Source organism: Chionomys nivalis, chromosome 1 (genome assembly GCF_950005125.1).
Source record: "Chionomys nivalis chromosome 1, mChiNiv1.1, whole genome shotgun sequence".
In the NCBI taxonomy this organism is placed as follows: Eukaryota; Metazoa; Chordata; class Mammalia; order Rodentia; family Cricetidae; genus Chionomys; species Chionomys nivalis.
This window is the reverse complement of record NC_080086.1, coordinates 132,933,469-132,955,749: the sequence shown is the minus strand read 5'-3', so window position 1 is coordinate 132,955,749 and position 22,281 is coordinate 132,933,469. Positions and strand designations below refer to the sequence as shown.

The window sequence follows — 22,281 nt, the reverse complement described above, 5'->3', positions numbered from 1 at the left end:
GTAGACTTGTGCTGGCTGGTGAACCACTGTCCCTTACAAACTTTATACACAGAGGGATTGTTTCTTTGGGGGTAAGGGGAACAGGATCTTGCTCAGGCTGGCCATGCTGGTCTAGTACTTCAGGCAATCCCTCTGCCTCACCTCCTGAGTGCTGCATCACCACATCTGTCAAAACAGAAAATATTTAATTTTATTGATTAATTTAATTTAATTGGCAATAAATCTAACAAAGAGAATACAAAGTATACATGTATGTATAATAAATGACTTTCTTGGTGGGCTGAGCATGGTGGTACAAGTCTGTAGTTGTGTGTGCATCAGGAATTGAAGGTCATCTTTGGTTGCATACGGAGTTTGAGGCCTGTCTGGAATGCAGAAGTCCCTTTCTCAAACAAACAAACAAACAAACACCCCCCCCCAAAACAAACCCACCAAACCAGTTCACACCAGACGAAGTCAAACAACAGCAGCAACAACAAAACTGTCTTTAGGAGCTAGCAACATAGATCAGTGTTGTAGTAACTGCCTGGTTTACACAAGGCCCTGGACTTGATCTCCCATCATCACATTAAAAAATAAAGTTATTGAAAGGCATAGAAGAAGAAGAGATAAGCCACAGGTGGGAAAATGAAACAACCAATAGTGTTAACCGACAATCCCTTAATTGTCCATACTTCCTGTGAAATTCTAATTTTTTTTTTATTTTATTTTATTTTTTTTTTGGTTTTTCGAGGCAGGGTTTCTCTGTAGCTTTGGTGCCTGAGCCGGAACTAGCTCTTGTAGACTAGGTTGGCCTCGAACTCACAGAGATCCGCCTGCTTCTGCCTCCCGAGTGCTGGGATTAAAGGCGCGCGCCACCACCGCCCGGCTGAAATTCTAATTAAAACCACCTTCTTTTCATGGAACCTGAGAAGCCAGCGGTAGGATCCATCTGGACGACCCCAGGAGGAATGCCTGCAGGTGCCTGGAAGAAGGATGGCTGGAGTTCTGGCCGGACACCAAGACTTGCAGAAGCATATAATTACAGAATTCCCGATGGCACAGGGACAAGCACATAGTCACATGCACATGACGTATTCCAGAAGTGTCATTGCAAGTCAGTGTGAAAGGACAGATATTTTTGGTTATTTGAATGGAGAAAAATGAAATTCATTTTCTGCCCCATTAAAAGGTAATTTTTAGATGAATTAAAAATCCAAATATAAAAAAACCCAGGACTTATAAATGTGCCAGGAGATTATCTACATTACATTGAGACAGGAAATAATTTTAAAATGCTTCTAGATTTATTTTTATTTTATGTGTATGAGTGTTTTCTTGCATGTGTGTATGTGTACCATGTCCTTGTCTGGTGCTCAGCGAGGTGATGGAGGACTTTAGATTCCCCGAAACTAAAATTCAGAGCTTTGTGAATTACCATGTGTTGATGGGAACCAGACCTGGGTTAAGAGCACCAAGTGCTCTTACCTGCTCTCCAGCCCCAGGAAAGGAAATTTTTAAGCAAGGCCCAGAGAACCCAAATTTCAGAGACTGACTAAGAATTTTGACTATATTCAAACTTAGCATTTACTTTGCCTGAAAAACTCAAAAGCAAAGCAAAACACACACCACATATTGAGGAAAAAAATTACTTAACCCGTAACCCCTACCTAAAAGAACTACTATGCAGAATACAAAGGGAAAAAAACACCACAGTTGAACAAAAGATTAACCAGAAGGGAACTCAATTGAAGAAATGCCTTCTTTTTGTTCACCAAAAAGCAAAATAAGACCACTGGGACGATCTTCACACTGATCAGCAAAAACGTCTAATCCAACCCTCCCAAGTGGGTGAGGACTTTAAAGGATCGCTTCCAGCACAGCGGGGAAGGCACAGGTTAATACCAATTATGTTTATACAGTCCCACAAAACCGGACTTCTACACGTTCCTTGCCTAGCAATTTCCACTGTCAAGTAGGGAGCCCCAAGACTGTACACAAAGAGAGAGGATCAAAGAAGTTTCCAGACAAACCTGGAACCATCCCAGTGTTCACCGGCAGGGAAATGGATGAACTAACTGCAACTCATTTGTGGTACCTGCCCCCATGGGAGTTAAAGCCAATTGTCTAGGCTGCTTATCAACGCGGAGGAGCCCTATAAACATGATGCTGAATGCAGGAAACTCTTGATTTTTATTTTTCCGATAGCTATGTCTTCCCCAGCAATAGGGGTATAAATGGTGCTGGCATACTTTGCCAACAAAGACCAGATGGTTAAATGTGAAGTGATTCAGGCCACATACAACCTCTATCTACCTCTGTCTCTCTCGTCTTTCTGCCTCCTTTCTCCCCCCCTCCCCTTTTAATATATACACACCTTCCTACGGTGCCCCTCCATGTTATCGTGGGCATTATTCTTTGACCCCACCCCCATCATCTGTTCAGTATTTTAGATTCAGCTCTGTTCACCTCAAGCTTCCCACCAAGGCTGAATCCCAGGCTCATCTCCTCTCCCTGTGTGGCCCTGTCTGTGACAGTGACAGGCTTGTTGAAGGGGTGGGAGGATCTGCTCAGATGCAGTCCGCCACTGCATTTATCACTTCCTCTTTGCACTTCAAGTCTTGCTCCCCTCTTCAGGCTATGAATATGCATGACTTATTCTCCGCCGCACTCACCAAGGCCTTGGGAGGGCAAGGAACTTCTGAGTTTAGTCCCTTCTAGGTGGGGATAAAAGGTTGTCCTTGGCCTCATTCTGGGTCAAAGAGGCTTTGGCCAGTGATGGTGGTACTGATGATATGGTGTCTCCAAACAGTTGGTACGGGAGGTTTTCTACTTAGCCTTCCACTGCTACTGTGTAGCTGACTGAGTCCAAGTCCCGCTGAATCTCTCTCTCTCTCTCTCTCTCTCTCTCTCTCTCTCTCTCTCTCTCTCTCTCTCTCTCTCTCTCTCAGTGTGTGAGTATGACCTCAACCCCACTTAGAGCTGAGCTGGGCATGCCAACATTTGTCACATGACTCCTGTCCCCCGCTGACCTCAGTGCTTTGGTCACATAGATCCCGAACCTTCCTGGAGTGTTTGTATGGATTTTCTGAAGACAGGGTTGGGTTCTTTACCTTCCTCCAAAAAGCATTTACCACAACTCTGCTGCCTGAGGTCTGTGGGCAAACACTATGGCACCAGGCTTCTATGATAGGTAGACACTGATCCCCCACACACATCAAGGGACCTTGCCATGTGTCCTTTCCCTTCCCACCCTGGGGAAAGGCCTGCGTTGCACCTCTTTTCTGAGATCCCATGCCTGGGATTTCTCTCCACTCTCTCCAGCAACAACCTCAACAGTATTTTGTGTCTGTGGTTCAGCAAACATATCCTAACTCCGAGTCACTAGCTTCCCTGTTATAGACCCTCTGGAAACAATGGAGTCCCAGAAAGTTTCCTGACTAGGCTGTAAGAGTGGCTCCCACTCTGCACCCCCAACAAACCGCATCTTTCCAGGAGACCCTAACTCCCTGAGTTCCTAGACTCTTGGGCATAGTCAGTGGGAAACAGACTGTGCAGTGGGCATCGGTGAGAGCAGTTCTTCTCAGAGGCTGTAGATGGGCTGGTCTAATCGGTCCTACATGTGGGCTTCTGAACTCCCTGTAGCAGATTCCCCGTGCCATTTGCTCAACTTTGGCCAATGACTGCAAACATTTTCCTGGGACACAAAGAAAAATCCCACTGGGCATCCTGTTTCAATGCCAAGTCCCTCATGAACTCATCCTCGCGTGTCTGACCTTGGCTTCTGGAATTGTTATGTAGGTCAGCAAGGATATAGGCCATCAGAATGGTGCAGCAGAAGAGGAACCCCAACTTTAGCTCTTGACCTTGATGTCTAGTCTCTGGCAGACAGCGTGTGAAGGTCTTTTCTAAGTATTTCAGATTCTTGTCAATACTGGAAAAGCAGCATCTCCCCCTCTGGGTCTCGGTGCTTTGACCGAAGGATGGAGAAGTCCTATCCCACAGGCAGAATCTGAAGCTTGATGGAGATGGTTCACAGCACAGGTAGCATAGGGCCTGGCACATAGCAAAGCTGTTCCTTTCCATCCTTGCAGCGTCTTCCCCTGAGTCTGTCTGTCAACAGACTTCGCAGGGTCTGTCAACAGGGGGTGGGAGCCTCCATCCCTGGAGGGAACTGTGCAAGGCAGAGCAGAGCTAGGGATGGAGCCGGAGGAACAAGGACCACTTAAGCCTAAAGAAGGCACCGGCTGTCTATAGTGCCTTCCCTGCTTGCGAGCAAGTCCAGGACAGGGAGTCCCAGGGCTTGCATCCTGTGAGGAACCTTTGAACAAGATCATCAAGGGACCGAGGTGCTCAGCTACTGCCACGCGTCATAAGAGAGTTGGGTCCGGTGATGCCCCTGCAGGATCCCACCTGACATCTGATGTCTGCTCTCCTCTTGCTCATTGCAGTTTCTCTCACTCTCATCCACCTTTCACAGTGATGATATATTTTTCTTCATGCCCACAAAGATGACAAGGTTTTTGTCATCCTGTGACACAGCTTGGCCTAATCATTTCTTCCTATGTGTTTCTCCACCCTGCCTGGCCAATGGTGATGATGTGACATCTCCATGGAAACAGATGTTGATCCCACAGTTGCTTAGCGATGTGCTGCAGAATGATGTAATCCAAGCTCTGGTTTCCTGGTGGGGGGGGGGGGTTGACATCCTTTGATGTGTCTGTACTACTGGGGCCGGGATGAGTAGGCGCTTCATCCCTCCCTTGCCTCGGCCCTTTTTATATAAGAGTAAAAAGCAAAAGGAACTGGAATTTAGCTACTTGGGAGGAATGGCATCAGAGAGAGCAAAGTGTTAGGAGTCAGAGAACTGGGTTTGAAGCAGGGACAAGATGGGAAAGGTGACAATATTTCTCTACAGGATCACAGGATGGAGGTGCCGTGGAAACTGTCCAATGGGGAGGCTGAAGGCAAACATGAAGGCTCTGCTTCTCCCTACTCCATTTTGACAGCTATGGTGGGGAAAGCACTGCTCCCCACAGAGCCCCCACCATGTTTGGGAGACCTGGGGTAAGGATTCAGATACAACATCCAAGGGTACTTGACATTATAAAACAGGTCACCAGACTGTTAAAATTGTGGTAGCTGTAGTAGTATTCCCCTGAAACAGGTCTACACCACACTCCCCCAAATATGTAAATGCACCCCCCCCCCCGAATAAGGCTGCTACCTGACTGCCTTTCAGATGAAGAGGTTGTATTCTGGATGAGGCAGGGTGAGCCATGTAATCGCAGGGTCCTGTTGTTTGAATGTGTGTCCCCTAGTACACTCCATTGTTGAAAGCTTGTGGCCATCCTGGAGAATAAAACCTTTATAGGAGAAGCAGGACCTGCTGGAGGGTTCTTATGTCCCTGGGGGTGCTGCCCTCAGAGTGTGGGAGTCCTGGAGTGAATTCTCACTAGAACCAGTTATAGAAACCTGCATCCGATCTCTAAATTGTCGGATTTGCTGTTTGGTGGTGTGGCTTTTTTCCCCCTTACATGCATGTTCCTGTCACCTACCATGACATTCCCACCAGAGCCATGGAATGGTGGTGCCATGCCCTGGAACCTCAGAACTGTGAGCTCGACCAGCCTCTTTGCTTATAACAACTGTTCATTACAGTAACAAAAGGAAACCGATGTAGAGCCTTTCAAGTGAGAGCTATATGTTGAAGAGAATGGTACAGCGGTGAGAGTGGAGAGAGACTAGATACTCCCCTAGCTTTGAAATGGAAGGAGGCATTTGAGAAGGAACATAGCATGCCACTAGAAAATGGGAGAGTTAAGGAAATGGATTCAACCCCCAGGGTGTCCAGACAAAAATGTACCCTGCAGGACATCCAGGCCGGCTTCTGGCCAAGGAATTCTAAGGCAATAAATAAATTTGTGTTATTTTATTCTTTATTTTTTTTTAAATAGGGAGTTGTTTCTTCCAAACGAAATAGTCATTCTCTACTGAGGTTCCAGAATAGCTGCAATCCACAGGAAGATAGCTCTTCAGGCCTCTGCTTGAAACCGATAGCTACAGTGTAACTTCTAGTGTCCAGTTAAAGCTTTCCTTATTTCATTCTACTAAGAGATCGTGGTGTCTTGTTGAGCCTGAAGTGTGCAACAATAATAAATGCCACAAGCCTGTGGGGAGCCCATGGCAGTACCACCCAAAGGCCGGCCATCGGAGGCGTCTTTCTGCCTGCCTCAGTCAGATCTGGCACCACCGCCAAAGAAAACATGACATGTTCCTACCCCACATTCCTCCTGCACTACACCCTTCAAAGTAAAGAAAAGCTCAAATGAGACCAGCCCAGACTCTCCCCATGTCGACAAACTCTGCACTCCTATTAGCAGGAGACATGGTGGGCGAGCTTTTCTGTGTCCCACAAGATGGCAGTTGGAGCCATTTTGGACTTTGAAATGCCTTTACTTGTTGACCCCACCCCCAACCAATAGGGTGACCTTGGTCGACTCACAGAACTCTGTAGTATCTAAGGATTCTGCAGGTCTGAGCACACTCTGCCTCCTCCAGGAAGCCTTTCTGTGGGATGATGGTCTTGTACTCTATAAAGATTTGTAACTTTTATTGGTTTAATAAAATTATTGGCCAGTAGCCAGGCAGGAAGTATAGGTGGGGTGACCAGAACAGGAGAATTCTGGGAAGAGGTAAGGCTCAATCTGCAGTCGTCACCCAGATGCAGAGGACACAAGATGAGAATGCCTCACTGATAAAAGGTACTAAGCCTTGTGGCTAACACAGACAAGAATTATGGGTTAATTTAAGATGTGAGAGTTAGTAAATAAGAAGCCTAAGCTATTGGCCAAGCAGTGTTGTAATTAATATAGTTTCTGTGTAATTATTTTGGGTCTGAGAGGCTGGGGAACAAACAAGCAGCCTCTGCTTACACCTTTTCAGCCAATATTGCCCACATTCAGCCCTTTCTGGCTACAAAGCTTTTACACAGTAGTTTCTGCTCAGTGTGGAGTGATACATGAAGATAGTTTAATATATGCCCCTCTATTCATGGACTGTTTCATGCTTCTAGGCCCCAAATTGGAGGTATACAGAGGCAAGCCCACTACCTCTGTTGGCCAGTGGTCATCAGCTGGTGGTGTGTTCACCAACCTGGAGGGCAGATTCCAACCACACCTGGCATAGCTTGCTACCCACAGGCTTCCATTTCCTGCTAAGTGCAATGGCATTTTTGGATTCATGCTTTTAAACTTCCCTTGGATTTCTTTCCTGGGACTGTTGGAGCACACATACATGGGCTCAGCCCTGTTGTAGCCTCTGGCACACTCTGGCAACACAAGAAATTGAAAGTCCAGTGACTCAGGCTGGAGAGATGGTTTAGCATTAAGAGCAGTTGATGCTCTTCCAGAGGATCTGAGTTCCATTTCTATCATCCATGTTGGGTGTCTTATGGCTGCCAATAACTCTAGCTCTAGGAGACCTGATGTTACTTCCTGACCTTTGCTGGCATCCACACACATGTGTGCACATGTGCTCCCCAAATACATAATTAAAAATAAGTATTTAAAGTATGTGCATGTATTCCCATACATGTATTTTTTAAATCATGAAAATAAATCTTTAAAGTTCAGTGGCTCAGGGGATTTGACCTTGAATAGGCCCATCTGGAGCCTTATCTGATCTCAATCTGGGGGTCTGCTAAAAGCTTTACTCTAATGGCTATACCTGCTCTCAGCTGCTGGTCTAGTGGCTATGCAAACCCTCTGGACTTTGAGAGCCTGCTGAGCTCACTATCTTTTTGGACTCTCTCTTATTAGTGACCCTTATGTGACTGACATCCCTTTTCCAGAGACACCTACTGATCTACCTGCCTTTGGTCAAGACGTCCACTCAACATGCCTTGAGAAGGATTCCTCTGTACATTTTGTATTTCTTCCTTGAATGATATCCCATCCAAGTTCAAAGACATGTTTATCCTCCAGCTGCCTCTTCACACTGGTTCTCAGTCTCCCTCTGAATCATCCCTATTGATCATGTACTGAGACCTCGAATTAGAGCAGGTCATGAAATTGAACATTTCCTTTAGGAAACGGTGTCTGTGAGTGTCCTCCCACTGTGAGAGGCTGGATGAATCTGCCATTTCTGGAACCATGTTCCGATCCCCCTCTGGCCTCCCAATCATAGAGAAAGACCCCATGTTTGTCCTCATGCAAAGGAGCCCACAGTCACTTCCCAGGTCTTCCACTCTGCTCCATGTTCTGAGCAGAGTTTGAAGAGTATTGAGATGTGATGTGCAAAAAGAGAAAACAACGAAGTATGGTGGCCTGCAGGGATGGCGAGCGCCTGCCAACTGAAAGATGCACACATCCCAAGAGCACCATAGCCAGCAAGCAGTCTCCATTTCCAAGCCACTCAGGGCGTCACTGGTTGGGGACCACTTGCTAATTCATTCATGACATTCCTGGGGACCAAGCAATGCCACCATCTGTGAATTGGAAAAGATGGGGGTAAATGGTTGGGCCATCTCTCTGTGTCCAGAGACAGATCTTCATGCTGGCCAGACTGTTGCTGAAGCATTGTCCATGTAGTATGTCATGATGTTGTCGGGGAAGTTTGCTGCAGTCTGGAATCTTCTAAGTAACTTGGCGCAAGACCATGCGTATACGCACCATGCATCATCTTTTATATTAAATTGTACCTTGTCACATTCTAGAGAGAGATTTTCTATTTGTCTGCCCAAAGGGTGGCATCAATTATAGATTATAAATAATTTCTTTCCCAAGTATCAAGACTTTCCTTTTACCTTAGGAATATATTTCCTAATTTTAATGCTGTTTTGTGGGAGGCAAGGTCTTAAGTAGGAATGATTTTTAGTTCCTAAAGCTGCCCAGGTTTGCCTTTATGGCTTCCCTTTCAACAACTTGTCATATTTCAATGACCCTTATTCTTTTTTATTGTAATTTTTTTTATTTGTTTTGCATCCTGACCACAGTTCCCTCCCCCACCTCCTCTGCCCATTCCTTCCACTCTTCCTCGTCCGTGTTCAGAAATGGGCAGGCCTCCCATGGACACCAACAAAGCATGGCACATCAATTTGAGATAGGACCAAGGCGACTTCTTCTGCATCAAGACTGGGTGAGGCAACCCAGCATAGGGAATCAGTTCTCAAAAGCCAGCTTAAGCACCCGGGACAGGTCCGGATCTCACTGCTGGGAACCCCACAAACAATTCAAGCGACACAACTGAATGACCCCTGTTCTTAAAGAATGTTTTCCCACGATCTCTTTGGTTTAAGTTCTTAGGTGTTTCACCTTCAGGGAGGTCGAAAGAACACATTTTCTCCAAGTTAAATCTGGACTGTACCAGTCTTCACCTCAGTACCCTTTCTAACATGCAGACTGCCGGCTCTGCATTCCCCCCTCCCCCGGATAAATATTCTAGTGGTGCAGGGGACCTGGAATCTGTGCTTCCCATAAGGTAATCAGGAATGGTTGTGCACTGTGGAGTCTAAGAACCACCACCCAGGGGGAAGAGCAAGGGACACAGCCTTTCCCCATTCCCCACACGGCTGCCTCTTCCTGTACATCTCAGTTTGCAGGTCAGTACTACAAGAATGGATGCTGGCTTTGGGTCTCTTGTGGTAGCTGTATGTTATGTGGGTTTCAGTCAGTTTCATGCCACACAGGAATGTGGTGGCTCTTCTGAAAGTGAGCCGCATTATCAGAGTTGTATTCCATGGGAATGAGCTATGATTAAGAAGATAAAATAAATTGAAAAAACAAAAACAACGGGTGCTTGAGCAATAGAAGCTTTGCCAGTTTTCCACAGATACACACACACACACACCATAAAATATGATGACATTTCCATTACATACTGGGAACACCAAATAAAGCCTCCTAAGTCCTAAGGCTACATACAAATGCTGGCCTGCAGGGCCCAGCTTCCCCAGGCCTTATCTGTCCTCGAGGTTATAGTGACCCAAATGATACTCACTCTAGTACACCTGTAGCCCGCTGGCGGAAGCCCCTAGATTCTGCCGCAGCTCCAGCCGGAAACACTTTGTAGGCACACGGAGGAGGAGAAGCACCAGATACTGAGGCCTAACAACTGATTTAAGGTAGGGAAAAGAGAGGGCTCTGGAGTTCCCACAAGAGACTTGGATCTCTCACTCATTCCTTTTCCAGTCCTGGCCAATCGCATGATATCACCTGTCCCCGCCCTATACCCTAAGGCCCATGGCTATAATATTTGCCCTCAGGTATGCAGGACGGGCAACTGCTTCTTTCCATATTACCCGTGCTCTTCGTAGTGACGACTAGGGAGCAGTCTACTTCCCACCTCATCTTCTGCCAGAGGTGGGGACGTAAGCTGTGCGGCTTGTTCCAGGCATGACTGGGCAGGACGTAGGGGAGAGTTTATTTTTGGCTCTTCCACCCCAGACCTAACTCAGTGTTTCGAGTGTTTCTACAGTTCTCCAACACTCAGCTCATCTGTTCCATTCCCACTCAATTGCTGAGAGTCGGGCAGGCATCTCCACTGCAGTTTAGTCAAGATGGTGTGCCTGCATGTGAACATCCCAGCCACTAGGAGGCAGAGAAAACCACGCTGACTCCTCCACAGGCTCTGATTTTGTTCTGGTCCAACAAATGACCACATTGGTTAGCTCCCTAGAACTTGTACCCCACAATCCATGTGCAAGTCTTTAAAGGCAGCAACAGGATAGAGCCGAGAGACAATCTCACTTTAAACCCAAATAGATTAGGTTTATTCTAAAGAGGGCCTCTTTAGAGTTGAAAAAAGGAAGGAAAACTACTTTTTGGCAAATTTTACAGAAAACACAGACTATATAATTAAGGGATCCTGAAGATTGGATCTCAGTGCTGTACCTTTAAATGTGCCTCAGCTTGTTAGGGACAGTGGGTCACTGGTCCCTTCTGCTTGTGTCTTGCCTGGCACATACATATGCAAAACAGCTCCCTCTCCTCGCATCTGAAGACAACAGTCATCCCGCGGCCCTGGAGGCCCTTTATAAATGTCAAGCTAATTATTAGATGATTAGATAATAGCTACAGTGTGGACCATCTGGGTGAGACATGCTACTGCTACCAAAATACGCGGAGGATGCCAAGTATCATGTTTGAAAAGATGGAGAAGCCCAGAAGAGGAAAGGCTGGTGGTGGGTGGTCTCTGTTAGGGAGGCAGATTCCTGAGAGGGGAGGGATGGAGGTGGGCAAATGGAGAGGCAAGGCTCTTCCCCAGAAAGCAGTAGCTGAACATGTCAGTAAGCACTTCTTAGTTCTTTAATTTAATATTCAAAACAACATTATCAGGACTACTTTGTAATTAGCAGATAAACACCGAGGCAGAAATGCCTTGCTAATGGGAGGCCTGTTCCCTGCTTTTAAACCTAGACCCTTTTGGTTCCTGTTTCCTATTCCTAACTGCCAGGAAGCCTGTTTTTCCTGGAATTTTTTAAAAAACAATGCATGAGAGGGCTCATAAGAGAGTCATGGATGAACCCACTCAGCCTCACCTCAGATGGGACCAGTGTGAGCTTCCCGCTGTTCAAGACTTTGAGTCTTGCTTTACATTTCTTGGACTCAAGACCTCCACATAAGCCTCCTCTTGAGTTTCCTGGTCTCCAAGTCTATTCTCAGAATGACTTTAAGGTACCAGTGGGGTGTTGCATTTAACCCGGCCCTGCACCAAGCAGATGTTATATTTAACCCGGCCCTGCACCAAGCAGATGTTGCATTTGACCCTACCCTACACCAGTGTTGGTGTTGCTTTTGACCCAGTACTGGAAGGTGCCTCCAAGACTTTTTATTGCCATTCTGTGGGCCCTACACAAAGTACTTGGGCAGAGACTCTAGAGATAAGCAGTGAACAATTTGTCCTCCACCTCGTCCCAGCCTCTGGTGTAAGACTGACTAGGATATGCAAGCCCACTAGCCATAAAAGCATCTGAAACTTCTGAGGCCAGACATGACCCTCAGCTTGGAGCAGCCCCAGGCTCCAGGCTTATCCAGAGATCTAGACCTGAAGTTGGAAGACCAACACCTTCCACTTCAGGGACTGGGCAGGGGGTTCACAGCCACACTGTCGTGACATGTGTGGTACTGGGGAAAAACAAGGCGTGCGTGCGTGCGGCCAACTATTCTGAGACTCCGAGGTACAGGAAAAGCGGGTACTCTGGTTTCTTCTTTGAGGGGCCTTCTATGAAGCTGAGTTCCGAGATGTTCAGAAACTGTTACCTGATTTTATTAGGCACCAGTTATGTACCATGTACTTCCCACTGTCCAGGAACAATGTCCTTTAGTCATTTGTAACATGGTGAACCGGTGGGGGGGAAATGAGGCCAGACATCTTTCCAACTGTGTGCTTCGATTTAACCCTTGTTGTTCCGTTCCCTCTACCACGATCCATCACTGTCCTCAGCCCAGACAGTGTGGTACAGCCACAGCTTCTGAAAGGACGCAGGACTCAGGTTTCTGGGCTCGCTTGTGGAAGAATTTGCTTCTGCCCCAGAGAAGTGTGGGGCTAGAACGTTGCCATCAAAGGCGACCTGGGAGAGCAGTTCCAATATGGGAGCGGTAGATGGAATGACTTGATGTTCAGCATTCCTAACAAAAATAACATGGAATTTGTGTCCCCACACAGAGTGCTGCGTGTTCCACTCACAGTCCTGCCTAGAGGCCTTCAGAAGGGTGAGCAGTGTCCAATTGCAACATCTGAGAGTCAGAACCATCGATCAACACCGGGCATGCTATTTCAGCCGAGTATCTTGAGCCACTACTTGGAAGCAGGCAAGCGGGTTGGACCTTGGTGACCCCAGAGGCACTCAAAACAGGGAAGGGCAGGAATAACCTGTCCATGCATTCATGTAGTCTCTGTGCCAGGTATGGTGCTAAGCACGCAGCAACATTCTAAGACCTCCCAATAGAGCACAGAGAGCACTGTCATCCTCATTTTACAAGTGGGTAAACCAAGGCACGGTAGGCCAAGTAATACTACACTAATGTCCACATCATCAACTCCAAAACGTGATTTCCTGAGTTTACATGGAGGAAGGAATGTTGTAGAGACAAGTGAAGGATCTTGAGCTGGGAAAAGCTGCGCATGGGTCCAATGTGCTGTGCATCGGGCCTTCTGAAAGGGTAGCTGGTATTTAGAATTAGGGAGATTTAGCCATGGAAACTGTTGTATCAGGGATACAGGATCGAGGGGGAGGAGCATGAGCAGCTTCTAGATGCTAGAAAAGGCAAGGATACAGAGCCTGGGAGCCAGAAAGCTTATGGTTTTAACTTAGTGAGGCTGCATTTGATTTCTGACTTCAGAACAATGAAGTGTGCTGTTTTAAGCCAATGGCAGTTTATGTCAGTCCCAACATCCATGAATCTAATACTCAAGGCATGCATGATGTCTCCCAAGGCCACAGAGTTGGAGGGACAGAAATTGAAAGAGAACCCATGTCTTTCTGTTTCCAAAAAAATAAAATGTTTCGAACTGATAGTTATATTCCTTAAAAACTCCTAAGTCCCAGTGTACCTGGAAATAGGTCTTGCAGGAAGAGCTCACCTTAACGATTAGGGCTAGACCTGATAGGACTAGCGTCCCCAGAAGAAAAGCTACCAGTCTTTTCCTTCCCATACTATGTGTGGACACAGCAAGAAGGTAGCAGTCTGCAAGCCAGGGAAGGAATTTGCTCTGGAAAGTGCCGGCATTTGACCTTGGGTTTCTAACTTTTGAAACCATAAGATAATTCTTACTGCTCAAACCATTCAGTTTATGATGTTTCTTTATGGCAGCCTGAGCGAACAGATGCAGATGTTAAGAAACATCTCATGAGAGTTCAGAATCTGAAGCCAAGGGTATGATGGCCTGGTGGGGTAGGAAAGGCCCCCCCCCCAATCCCAGCACACAAAGCCACGGCCAAGAAACTATTTTCAACTGGTAGCTGCTGGGAGAAGGAGAATCACCTTCCTTCAACTGACACTGGGTATGTCAGGGCAGGCTCCACGCTCAGGGTTGACCTTCTGCATTTTTTTTTTTTGTGGCTTTTCCCTTTCCTTCCTCCCTTTGGGGTGGTTTGTGGAGAGTAAGAATATGAAGTTGAGTGGGTGGGGAGGTTCTGAAAAAGGAAAATAACAACAAAAAAAAGGAAGGAAGGAGGGAAGAAAGGAAACAGAGAGGAAAGGAAGGACGGAGTCCCAGCCCCAGCTGGAGGGACAGATACTGAGCATAATGGTGAGGCCCTGGAGAGCTGCTCTACCCAGAAGTCCCAGCCGTGTCACTCACAACTGCAGATGTCCCCATTGCTTCCTTCTGGAGGACCCACACCTACTCGGAAGCTCCTGTTCCCAGGGGGACTAGGACCAGTGTTGCTCCCTGTGACTGAAGCTCGCTCAGACTCTTGTTGATGGCAGATTAGACTGCCATGCTGCTACTGGGAGTAGCTGGGGAGGAGGAGGCTTTCTTTGACACCTGCCAGAGACAAAGTCTCCCTCTAATGTCCCTGGCCAGACTGTGTGATCATGGGTAACCTACTGAGTCACCCTAGTCCTCAGTCTCTCCATTCATAAAAACATGCAATGACAGCATCTCTTTCTTAGGACTTCTGTCAGCATCAGAGAGGAAACTGCTAATCTTGACTTGATCTCCCAGCCACTAGCCCTGGCAGATGCTTCCGGAGGCCACCTCTTGTACTCTGGGCCCATTTCCCTCATACTAAACCAGCAGGTGAACGCTGTTGCTTAGTTAGCACCACCCATACTCCTACTCCTATAAACACAGCCAGGGACCCCACCCTATGGGATGGTATACCCACATTCAGTGTCCTCCTAGTTCAGTGGTTCTCAGCCTTCCTAATGCTGCGATCCTTTAATACAGTTCCTCATGTTGTGGTGACCCCCAACCACAAAATTATTTTCATTGCTACTTCATAATTCTAACTTTGCTACTGTTATGAATCATAATGTAAATATCTGATAGGCAGAATATCTGATTAGTGTCCCCATGAAAGGATCATTCAACACCCCCAAAGGGTCATGACCCACAGCTTGAAAACTACTTTCCTAGACCAACTTCTCTAGATACCCTCACAGACAAACCCAGAGATGTACCTCCTAGGCATATACACATTCAGCCATGTTGACAATGGAAACTATGTGTTATGTTTATATACACACTTGTGTGTACACATACATATAAACAAATAGACAAATGTGTGTGTGCATGGATGTGTACCCTTTCCTCTTGACTGCTGTAGTTGCGTCCCTGGCACAGTTTTCTGCTGCTGAACAGAACGTTCTCTGAGCATCGTTTAGGTTCAGTTGTGAACTCTTCAAGTCTAATCAGCCTTGAAACCAAGCTGCGTGATTTCTCCGCCACTATTCTGTTTTTGAAGACATTTTTTGGCTCCTCAAATTCCTTTGCTTTTTCTGCATAAAAGTTTAGCATCATCTCGTCAATATTTATAAAAAAATTTGCAGAGAGTTTTGCAAATACTCTAATATTATTGGAGCTAAATCAAATCCACATGTCAGTTTGGGGTGAACTGACATCTTAGCATTGGATCTTGTGACTCAATTCTTTTATGTCTTTCAGGAGTATTTTTAATTTTTACCATATGCATATTGTATATATTGCATAGGTTATGCTAATTATGTAAAGTGTTGAACGTTTGGTCTCCCTTCTCAGTCTGGCTAGGGGCTCTGTCAACTCTACTCTTTTTCTTTTCAAAAAACCAGACCCTTCCTTCCTTCCTTCCTTCCTTCCTTCCTTCCTTCCTTCCTTCCTTCCTTCCTTTCCTTTCCTTTCCTTTCTTCCTTCCTTTTTTCCTTTTTTTTTGAGACCATGTCCCACTATAAGCCCAAGCTTGCCTCAGCTTCCTGGGTCCTGGGATCACAGGTGTGTGCTGCCGTGCCCAGTTTCATTCTGTTTTTATTCTATTGCTTTTGTTCCACTTTTTCTACTGTTTTTGTTGATTTTTGCCCTTTCCTTTCAGACTTCTGCCCTTCTTCCTATCATGGATTGTGTTTGTTCTTTTATTTCAGTCTCCTAAGGTGGAAAATTGGTCATTTATTTTCTGTCTTCTTCCTGGCTTCTTTAGAGCCACCCGTTCCCCTCAGAGTACTGTCTTAAATGTCTCACATGAAGCTAAATATTTTGTGGGCTTTGTTTTCATCCACTTTAAATTATTTTCCAATTTCCTGTTACCTCCTCTTTGACCCGCTGGTTATTTAGAAGTATCGTTTGAAACTTCCCAAATATTTGGGGATTTTTCAGATACTTTCTGGCTTTGGTCCCTAGTTTAACTCTGCTGTGGTCAGAGAACATATTTGGTGTTATTTAAATTCCTTTAAATGTGTTAGTTTTTCCCCCCTTTTTTTAAAGCCCTGGATCTGGTTTATTTTGGCAATTGTTTCCATGTGCTTTTAAAAAAGTGAGTACCCCACTGTTGCTGGGGGTGGGGTGTTCTACAAGCATCCCTCAGATTAAGATGATCTCTAGATCTCCTGTGTCTCTGGAGAATTCGTTATTTCCAGAGGACCGTGGTGGCTGTTAAGCACAATGTGGAGTTTCTATCTCCTCTCAGCCACGTCAGGCTTTCTTTCAGCTATTTCAAAGCGCTGGCTTTAATAGATGCATGGGAAGGATTGCTATCCTGTCGGAGAATGACCCTGCCGTCCCGGTACTGTCACCCTCCGGTGCTAGCTATATACTTTCTCCTGAAGTTTATTTTGCTTGACATTAATGTGGGTGCTCCAACTTACTTTCAAATGGTTTTACACAATATTTTTTTATCAGTTTAGTTTGATCTATGCCTTTTTATTAAGAAACAGAATTTGATTTTATTTCTTCAGTGGGTAAAGCGCTCATGGCTGTTTATATACCCAGCATCCACATATAGAGAGCCACGTATGACGACTGTGTGCATTTGTAACCCTGGTGTGGGGGTGGAGTGGGCCAGAGACAGGTAGATTCCAGGAACTTTCTGACTAGCCATTCTAGTGATTAGTAACTTCCAGGTTCAGTGAAGAGGCCTTGTGTCTTCAAAGGGGTAGGTTGGGGTGCGACTACCTAACAGAACCCCTAAAGTCAGGCCTGTGAGGCTTCCTTTCTAGTTGTTGATCAGGGGAATCCAAGAGATTTTTTTTTTTTTGGTTTTTCAAGACTGGGTTTTTCTGTAGTTTTGGAACCTGTCCTGGAACTAGCTCTTGTAGATTTGGCTGGCCTCAAACTCACAGAGATCCGCCTGCCTCTGCCTCCCAAGGACTGGGATCAAAATTATAATATAACCTGTTGCCGTTGCCCTTGGTTGTGTCCCAGAACTTGAAAGTTAAGACTCCATTGCTGAAGACACCACACACATCAGACATTGGGCTTGGAGGGAACCATCTGGAAAGGACCCAGAAGTCTCCTCCTTGAGGACTAGTTCCACAGGGAGCTACTCAAGCTTCCAAGAGAGAAAAGCAGCTGCTAATTCCACCCAGCTGTAATGCCTTCGAACCACAACAATGGTCAGAACGGCAAGATATCCTGAAAGGCGCATCACTGGCTCTTACCTCTCGGAGTAACAAACAGCTAATGGTCCACTCAGTAAAAGGGGATTCATGCCTGCCTCTGTAAATCTAGCCAGCTACCCATGGATGTTAAGGCTGTGAACCCTAAAGAAGTATTTATCACTGCCACTTCCCTAAACTAGCTGTATTCTAAATACTTATCCTTAAACCCACAGATAGGTAGCTCTCACCTCTCAACAAAGAAAGTTCTTTTTGCCAAAGACAGATTCCATTACAGAAAGTCACAACTGGTCAAAGTTCAAATAAAAAACTGTGGGCTCACCAACCTCAACGAAACATCTATAATGCAAACCTTATTCCCAATACTTAATGAACATTTTAGAAGAGTCAGGCAGAAAGATGGTAAGAGCCAGAGGACCAGAATGTCTGGTTGTGAGATATGCTTTCTGTACATGACATGGAAGCTATGCCCATGAAATCTCAACAATACGGTTGCTTAAACAAGACCTGCACATTGGCAATACCACTTGACATGCCAAAATAAGTGGGAGAAATCTCACGAGCTCTTACCCTTAGAAGAAGAGCTATAGCCAATCCATGACTACTGAGAGGAGAGTCAGTTTTCTCCAGAGACAAGACCACCCCTAATAAGTTATCCAATCCCAAGCATTCTGCCCTAGACACATATGCATCCAAATGAATGAATACACCACATGGATGGTGCAGGCTGTTTGTGCATGTGTGTGTGCGCACACATGCACATCAATAATTGAAGAAGAGGTCATAAATTTGAGAGGGAGTCAGGGGATATGGGAGGAGCTGCCAGGGGCAGGGGAAGGAAATGATGTAAATAGAGTACTTCATGCATAAAGGTCTATAAAAAACAGTAAGTAAAAAAAAAATAAGATGGAGAGTGGTAGAGGAAGACACACAACATCAACCTCTGGTTTCTACACATCTGGATATATATATACACAAAGAAGATCTCTCTCTCTCTCTCTCTCCCTCCCTCTCTCTCTCTCTCCCCCTCTGTCTTTCCATTTTCCTTTATGTCTCTCTATCTGTCTCTCATTGTCTCTGTCTATCTGTCTGTCTGTCTCCAGTCTGGCAACTGCATCTTTAAAGCAATTCTTTTCTTCTTATGTCTAGCTGTGTGCTTGTGTGTATTCTTGTGTGCAGGTGCCCATGGAAGACAGAAGGCGGCATCAGATCTCTTGGAGCTGGAATTGCAGATAGTTGTGGGCTGTCCAAAATGGGCACTGAGACTAAATTGTGTCTTCCAGAATAGCAGCAAGCACTCTTAACCACTGAGCCACCTCTCCGGCCTGCAATGGCATTTTAAAATTATCATATGCATTCATTTGCTAGAACTGTCCTCATTGCCACCAATGAGGTACCTTAAACAACATCACTTAGTTTTCTTAGTCCTAGAGGCCACAGGTTCAGAATAAAGATGCCAATGGCCAGCAAGGATTGCTTTTTCCTGAGATTCCTCTTTGTGATTTGGAGATTAATGCTAGAATCTCATAAAAGTTTATTTACCTCCAAAAGCCCTAAACACAGTCACATTCCAAGGTGATATATCAGGAGTTCTCAACCCATGGGTTGTGACTCTCTGGGGGTTGAATGACCTTTTCATTGGAGTCTAAGACCATTGGAAAACACAGATAATTACACCAGGATTCATAACAATAGCAAAGTTGCAGTTATGAAGTAGCAACAAAAGTAATTTTATGGTTAGGGGTTAGCACAACAGGAGGAGCTGTATTAAAGGGTTGTATAGCATTAGGAAAATCAAGAGACACTGGTCTAGATATTAGGGGTTCAGTATATAAATTCGGGAGCTTTGCAAGTCAGTCCACAAGCCATAGCATAATGATAGATACGTTTGGGTTAAAATCTGTGCATCTGGCTCCTGGTACTAGTTTTATGTGTTCTTTAGTTCACAGTTTTTTTTTCAGATTGAATATTTGTTATTATTCTCCTTTATCCCCACTATTGGGTTATTTATTTAATTTAAAATTTACTTTTATCTGTTACCCTAAGTTTTAGAATACCTTCTGAAGTCATTCTTGTGCTTCACTTAAATGTGGGGCTCTCACCACAACGCAGAGCTGATGGCCACATCCACTGGGCTGGTGCTGTCTTATGTTTCACTCCCACGGGTGCTGCAAGACCCAAGACAGGGTGACTCCTTCAACCCTTTCCAACAGTTTGAGATTCGCCTCCGTGTCTGCCTTTTTTGTGTCCCTTGCTTTCTTTGTTATTCTTGGCTTTGGCTTGTTATCATAAATTTTGTCCTCAAGAACGCTTATTATTTCTCAGAGTGTCAGTTTGCTGGCAACAGATTCTTTCAGTTTTAATTTTCACAGAAGTAGCTCTTGCTGGACATTTGTGATGGAAAGGTCCCATCGCATGGAGTGGAAATCTGGGTGGGCAGTCTCCACCCCTTCCCACATCCTCTTTCATAATTGTATAGATGTTATTCCGTGGCCTTCTGGCTTGCTTAGATTTTGCAGACAAGTCAGCTGTGTTCCGTCTTTTGCTCTCTTCATGTTCTTTGTCATTTTCTGTCTATTTTCCTGAGTTTGTTTGCAAATATGGATTTCAATTATTTAAGTATAATGTGGTCAAATTTTTCCCTCTTCTTTATCTTGCTCTTTTTCCTCTTTATCCTTCAATGCTTTGTTTTCTTCTATCATTTCTAGAGTTCTTAGATTGATAGATCTGTAACATTTAGTATCTGTTACTAAGTTTTCCATTATCCATATAGAAATACATGCATAAATTATTTCTTTGTGTGTGTGTGTATGTGTGTGTGTGTGTGTAGGCCAGAGGACAACTTTGTGAAGTCTGTACTCTCCTGTCATCTTTATGTGTGTATGAAGCTCAGGGCATCAGGCTTGGATAGCAAGCTCTTTACACACTGAGCATCTCATTGCTCCCAGTGAGCATGTCTTAAAATGTTTGCACCGCTTGCTCTTTCTGTCCACCTTCCAGTTCGATGTTTGGCCTTTGAACATTGTCCCCACTAGCTTCATTACTGTTCTGTTCTTTGCTTTTCAGCTTGAGTTATTTCTATTGTTCTGTCTCGGTTCACCATTTCCTCTGCTCCCTCAAGTCTGGTGATGAGACTTTTGGTGTCGTTCCCTTTGTTTTCCATTTCTAGTCTTTCTACTTGCCCCCACCCCACCCTCCCACTGCCTGCTGCCTACAGTTTGTATCTCTTTTCTTTTGTACCACCTGGAACACACATATTGCCTACTTTTTTTTTTTTACTAAAAGTTTTAACACATTACCAATAGTTATTTTAAATTTCTTTTCTGATAGTTTCAATATCTACATAATTTTTGAGTTTAGTTCTGTTGATGGATCTATCTATCTGTCTGTCTTTCTATCATCATTCTTTTTATCTATCTATTTATCATTTATCTATCTATCATCTAGTTATCTATCATTTATCTACTTGTCATCTATCTATCTATCTATGGATCGATCGATCTATCATCTATCCAACTACCTATCTGTCATCCATCCATCCATCCATCCATCTATTTATCTATCAAGTTTATTTTTTCTTCATGGCTAGTTTGTAACTGTGTTGCCACTGTTGAAGGCTAATCATCTTCTGTAGAACACTATGGACTGAAGTCAATACCGGGAGTGGCCAGGCCTCCTTACATTTTACTGGACCTTCTTTATGGAGAGTTGAATGCTCTCATCAGGAGTCAAGATGCATTTAAACTTTGTTGTTTCTATGCTTAACCCCAGTGCACCACAGATTTAATTTTTCTCACATTGTCTTATTGGTCAGATGACTTTTCTTAATGTCAGTTCTATCTCAGCTTTAGGGCCTTCCTTTGGCTTACAGACCAAGAAAATTGTGTCTTGTGGTTATTGTTGCTTTAGGTCTTTTTAAAAATCCTCTAAAATAGTTTGCTGCTACTCATTACTCAATGGATTTTAGGTGGGAGTTAGTTCTTGGGAAAAGAGAGGCAGTCTGGTTGCTGTTTTCAGTCTTGAACAGAACTCTGGCACTCCGTGGAGATATTTCTCTCCTTCGTGCGCAGATCTCTATCTGTGTGTGCTTTCAATTCTCAACCAGGGATGGAGGATTTTCCTTCTGTCCGCCCCCGAGCTGCAACAGGTGTCCACCATGTTTTAAAGATTTAAATGTGTTGCCTTTCCCCGGTGACCTATTTTTCCTTGAAGGGTTAGAAAAGGATCCTTTTAGAATTGCTTCAGCACTGTCCCTCTCTCCCAGATCTGAAGCAGGAGAGAGGCTAGTGTGGGTCTTACCCTCCCTATTGGCTCTTGTAAGCACTTAAAGTGGTTCACAGAAGAGAGACAGCTGGGATTCAAGCCTGGGTCCTCTAGAAGAGCAGCCAGTGCTCTTGACCTTTGAGCCATCTCTCCAGCCTCTCTTTCTAATTAAAATCAGGAGTCTGGGAGCTGGAGAGATGGCTCAGCAGTTAAGAGCCCTTGTTCAGTTGCCAACACCTCCATGGTGGCTCACAACCATTTGTAACTCTAGTGCCCGGGTGTCTGATGTCCTCTTCTGATACCCATCATGCATATGGTGCACACACATATATGCAAACACGGAAAACACTCATACACATAAAATACAGCTAAAAAAATAAGTTAAGGGCTTTTTTAATGGCTACAGAATACTCCATTATATGAACGTGCCATTTATTTGGAAACACACTGGAGCCGCCCCTCTTGATGGCCATTTAGATTGGTTACTGGCCTTGACACTGTTTACAAA

At 45.0% G+C, this 22,281-nt stretch overlaps 1 non-coding gene across 1 annotated transcript; it reads right to left on the bottom strand.

Annotated features, from left to right (window-relative positions):
- Positions 1-5,938: 5,938 nt before the first annotated feature.
- LOC130889783 (small nucleolar RNA SNORA2/SNORA34 family) lies at positions 5,939-6,074 on the bottom strand. Its single transcript, XR_009058641.1, has one exon. It is a non-coding gene; the product is annotated as a small nucleolar RNA SNORA2/SNORA34 family (small nucleolar RNA).
- Positions 6,075-22,281: the final 16,207 nt, after the last annotated feature.